The sequence below is a fragment of the Artibeus jamaicensis genome, unplaced genomic scaffold (assembly GCF_021234435.1).
Source record: "Artibeus jamaicensis isolate MK-2021 breed Jamaican fruit bat unplaced genomic scaffold, CSHL_Jam_final contig_467, whole genome shotgun sequence".
Taxonomy (NCBI): domain Eukaryota; kingdom Metazoa; phylum Chordata; class Mammalia; order Chiroptera; family Phyllostomidae; genus Artibeus; species Artibeus jamaicensis.
This window is the reverse complement of record NW_026521845.1, coordinates 3019115-3024637: the sequence shown is the minus strand read 5'-3', so window position 1 is coordinate 3024637 and position 5523 is coordinate 3019115. Positions and strand designations below refer to the sequence as shown.

Sequence of the window (5523 nt, the reverse complement as noted above, 5' to 3'; positions counted from 1 at the left end):
GAATACCGTTGGTTTCTCTCCTAAGCCATGTATCTGAAACTTCAGACAACCACCAGAAGGGGTGTTTCGGTCTCAAAAAGTCCCTACAGAAAATAAGTAGCATAGATGGTAGGTAGAAAATAGATAGGGGGAGGGCAAGAATAGTATGGGAAATATAGAATCTAAAGAACTTGAGACACGTGGTCATAAACTAAAGGGGGGGAATGGTGAGGGAGGGGTGTGCAGGGTGGAGGGGAATGAAGGGGGGAATAGAACTGTAATGACATAATCAATAAAATATATTTTTAAAAAAAGAAAGAAAAAAGCATTTGGGATGCTGTGGACTCCCCCTTGTGGCCATGCTGGTGGCTCTCCCTGCCCATGAACTTGCCCTACCAAGCTCCTCTCAGATGTCTTCTTCTTTGTTTTTGAAACCTATCTCGGTGTAAAATAAGAATCCGTCATCATGCAATTCTGACACCGTAATTCCGAAAGTCTATTCAAGTGAGACAAATGGAAGAAATGGGCAAACAAACCCACAAACAATCAAATAAAAGAAAACAAAAAATTGGCTGTCTGCACTCAGGGGCAGTATTTTGTTTGTTTGAGCACCAAAACCTAAGTGCCATAAATAACATGATTAAAGAATCATATAGCAATGTATATTTTCATACAAGATTTGTGTAGTGATTTAGAAGTAAAAAAATTATCATAAACCAAATGCAATAATCAGAAAAAGCAGAAAGCTTGTGTGCATATTACCAAGGTCTTTACAATAAATTATAGTGTACGTTTCCATCACAGCTTATTTATATGCAAAGCTGCTGATGTAAACACAAAGAAACCTGTCAGGTGGGTCTTTAATCTTGATTTAGTAACATTTGCACAGTACAAAATAATATCAAAAGTCTAAAAAAGTGAATTTTTAAATCATTTTTCTAAATTATTGTTTACATTACATAAGAAACATAAGGTCAAAAGGGCAGTTTATAAAAAGTAGTTGCTACTCTTGGTAAGAACTGGAAGAATGTATTGTCCCACATAAGAAGCAATTGTAAGTCTTACACAGTTTCTTAGGAATTTTCCTTTAACTCAACCTTGGTTACCATATGCTATAAGATAAACTAATACAAAAGAAGCTAAATAACCTTTTCTTTTTAAAAAAATATTCTATTTGCTTATCTTTAGAGGGGAAGGGAAGGAGAGAGGGAGAGAAACATCAATGTATGGTTGCCTCTCATGTGTCCCCCAGTAGGAACTGGCCCGCAACCCAGGCATGTGCCCTGACTGGCAATCGAACCGCAGGTGTTTGGTTCACAGGCCTGTGCTCAATCCACTGAGCTATACCAGTCAGGGTTCTAAATAATCTTTTCATAAAACTAATATAAAACACATCTGGTGGAGATATACTGGAAAATAAGCATAATTACAGGCCTCCTTAAAAAATGAATTAAATAACTCTTTGTTCACAAGGATGAATGGGCTGTCACTGAATATGACCAAATTTGGGAAATTTCAAAGGATTTCTAGAAGTTTTCATCTTTTTCAAGTGTTAGGTCATAATTGACAATAGTACAGAGACATCCCAGAATTATGAGATTTTCCAGTGTAACTAGAACAAAATAGGATTTTTAAGGTGATCAATCACAGCATCTACTTCTCACAGAAAATAAAGACTAAGGAGGCAGTAAATAAAGGGTGATGGTGTAGAAATTAGTCAGGAAGAACCAGAGGGATGAAGCATAACTCTGGGTCTTAACTGGCACTTAAGATAGCAACTATCATATTTTGACAAACTCTAGAGCAAATGCCCAATGTGGAAATATGTGTGTTACATTAACCAGTTATATTTATGAAAGAAAATGCAATGGTAAAATTGCTGGCTTACAAAACAAATTAAATTCAGAGGAAAAAAATAGAAGGAATATAAAGAGAGATCTTAATTTTAAATCTATTGTGTGATCAAAATATTGACAGTGGTGAGAATCCAGAGCAGATTCCTGTTGCTAAGACCACCAGGCAGCCCCTGCCTGCTTCCTCACACACTCCCCTCCTCAAATGAGGTGTTTAACATGGGCTTTGTTTGTAGGACACCAGGCCATAGATGGTTATTATTTTTTTCACTGAATGGAGGAAGTTCATTGGTTGGTTGAACCCATATAGACTCTTGAGATAATAAAAACTTCGCCATTACATTTGGTTATCGGAAAACAGAAGCCTTCCTAGTTCTGATTTAAGAGAACAGGGCTGGCTGGCTGCATATGTATGCTACTGAACCCAGGGGGTTTATCCCTTGGAATGTTCTAGTCAAGAACAAGACATGGCTGTTTTATGGTAGCTCTGTTTCCTTGCAACAAGTTAAGGAAACAGGAGATTCACTCCCTAAACTCCTGTCTCTGGGAAGAGAGCCTTAGCCTTTGCTTAATACACACTATTTGGTCAGTTGCACATCAGTTTCCTCTTTGCAGTTGGCTACACTTCTCTGGTTGGGTTCCTGTGCAACGCACCCCATCTACAGCTGTTCTCCTATACTTTAATATTTAGCAAGAAAAGCATTTAGTAAGAGGTTCCCAGATCTAAAGACCCTTGTCCTATCTAACACACACACACTTAATAATTAATGCCACCTTCAGTGGAAGATTCAAAGTGGACAGTTGCCTCTCATGGCTGGAAGCCCCAGCCATGTCTCCTCGCCCCTGACCTCAGTGTCACAGGGAATCGCCTCCATCACTCCGTCTTCTAGGACCTGATCTGGGCACTCGGGCACCTGTTTGCAAGGGTAGCTACTCGTTTTTGAAGGTGCTATTAAGTGTTTTCTTTGGCCGTGGCTGTGCAAGGTCATTTCAAAGGGAATTCCATGGAACTGAGGTTTGTTGGCCACCGCAGGCTTTGCAACCCGCGGTGATGGTCTTGAACGAAGCGGGAGGCGGTGGTGCTGCTGCGTCTTTCCGGAGCCCCGCCCAGTTCCTCCCGCAAGCCCTCCCGGTCTGCAGACATCTCCTTGTCCCGCAGCGAGAACAGCTCCTAAGGAGGAGAATCTAACACTTCTTGAAACCCAGTTTTAGTAAAAGCAGTTTTGCAAGCCATGGCCTTTCTTCCAGGCTGTTTCACTTGTACCAAAATAGAAATAACGTGAGGGACCAAGACAGTTCCTGATGTATTGCCGATAATGGTTCCATGAGCTTCAGTGATTGGTTGAAATAGTCCTGCTTATTTATTTTCTTTACAATGCCTTCCATCCCAAGGGTATGCACAGTTTTGGACACCGTCACAGACTAAGGAATTATTGATGCACTCGTTGCCATGGCAAAGAAGGCGGTGCTTGTGCAGGCAGGCCCCACAGCGGAAGTGAAGAGCATTCTAAACCCGCCAGCTGCCTTCCTCGCCCACATTCGCATCACTCCGTCTCCTATTTCAAGCCTTTCGTCCTTGTCCGCAGTGCCTCGACACTTGCAACAGCACTGGTTCCATCCTAGAGTGCAACGGGGCTTCTCTTGCATTCTTTGGCGTGCTTCCTCTGATAATTTAGAAATCTCAGATAAATTTAGCCTTCAGAGTAGCTTCACTTGTCGACACATACAGACCGCTGCCTGGGCAGGCTTTGCTCGAATTTGTTGTCCCAACCGGGACTAGAACGTACTATCCCATCAGCTCCTGAGAGCTCAAACTGGCGGTCTAGGTTGGAGCTTATATAATGCCTCCTGGGTAAGTAAAGGCTGGATCTGGAATAAATAAATATTTTGCCCAAAGTCCCAGTCCTTAACGTGCTTCATCAGAACTAAACCTAATCCACTTGAACGTCTGTCCCTGTCAATCTGGTTGACGGGTGGGCCTCACACCACAGAACTGATCTGTGAGCAGAGAGAAACGAAATGCCCCATCTCGAACTTCCAAGTGATCGGACCCACCTTCAAAAGACCGTTCGATGTTATCAAAGGTCAACTCTCTTTTTTGACGAGGAGCAGCTTCCAAAACGTAGGCACGGTCCTGGAGTGGTGGATGTGAGTCAGGATAATTAGGTGAAGCCAAATGACCTCTTATTGCTGGTGCGAACCCCACATGCCGCACGAGGTGGCAGGAATGGGCTCGACCCCAGTCATTTGTCCTCTGGGGGCCTTAGGGCCACGGCAATGCCTTCCGCTCCTAAGACCACTGAGGACCTAGGGCCTTGCTCCAGACACCGGCGCGGCCGCAGCCTTGCTCCGTGCAAAGGCAGCCACCAAGCTACCTCCCGGGGGCGGGCCTCGGGTCCTGCGGGCCCCCACCCCCGAGCCCCCGGCGGCCTCCGGCTCCGCAGCTCTCGGTCTCCCAGCGGCAGGGACCGGAGGGACAGCCGGGCGCCTCCCGGGAAAGGCAAAAGCCACGTGTCAGCCGCGCCCCCTAGTGGTGATATTACTCAAAGGCAAAACTGTTTCCAAAGAACTGAGCTTTGGCCATCACGTTTGAAAGAATACAGGGGCTGCAATGAATAATCAAATAACCAATTTTCCCTTTGGTTGTCTTCATGGCATAAAAAGCTTATCGCCCGGCTCTGGAAACAATGTTTGCTTTTCCAGGCAGAACAAGCTCACTGATATCTCCCCTCTCTATTTCCCCTTTTCCTGCAACCCACCACTTTTATGGCTGGGTCTCTTATGGTCCACCCCTTGTATTCGTCTATCTTTCTCCCAGACTCTGTCCCAGTCTCCCTTTCTTCCTTTGTCTGTCCATCTATCTGGAATAAAAACCGGAACAAACAAAACAAACCAAGGAAATCTGCAGTCAACATAATGTTGGTTGCCAGAGGAGGAGGGGATGGGGAACGGGCAAGGTGGGCAAAGCGAGTCAGTGGTTGGGAAACAAATGCAAACTAGTCCATCGAGGACCGTGCTGTTATATATATAGATGTCCAGGTACAACATCGCATACCTGAACCCTCCAGGGCGTGGTAAGCAATCAGAAAGGCAGAGATTGGCAGAGTGGATTTAAAAAATCAGGATCCACACCTATGCTGTTTGCAAGAGCCTCACTCTGGATCCAAAGAGGCAAGTAAGTTGACAGTGAAAGGATGGAAAAAGACATTTTGTGTAAATAGTAAGAAGACAGCAGGGGTAACTATCCTAATACCAAACAAAGTAGATGTTAAATTTTAGGCAAAGAAAGACGTTATATTTTAGAAAAGATTCAATACAGCAAGAAGATATAACCATCATAAGCATTTATAATTATAGCACATCAAAATCTGTGAAACAAACATTGACGGAACTGATGAGACAGAGAGAGAATTCTACAGTAACCGCTGGAGACTTCACCACACTGTCCATACCAGATCCAGCAACCAGACAGAGGTTAAGGAGGGAAATAGAATAGACAGCTTCAGCAACACAATAAACCAACTAGTCTAACAAACATATACAGAACACTCTGCCCGACAACAGCGTACATATTCTCAAGTGGACATAGGATATGCTCCACAATAGGCCGGATGTTAGGTCACAAATTGTCTCCTCAGTAGATTAAAAGAGATACATTTCACACAAAGTATCTTCTCTGACCACCACAGAA

General features: G+C 43.8%; 1 pseudogene; it reads right to left on the bottom strand.

The window, feature by feature from the left end:
- Nucleotides 1-2620: 2620 nt before the first annotated feature.
- LOC119048520 (neuropilin and tolloid-like protein 2) lies at nt 2621-4079 on the bottom strand (annotated as a pseudogene).
- Nucleotides 4080-5523: the final 1444 nt, after the last annotated feature.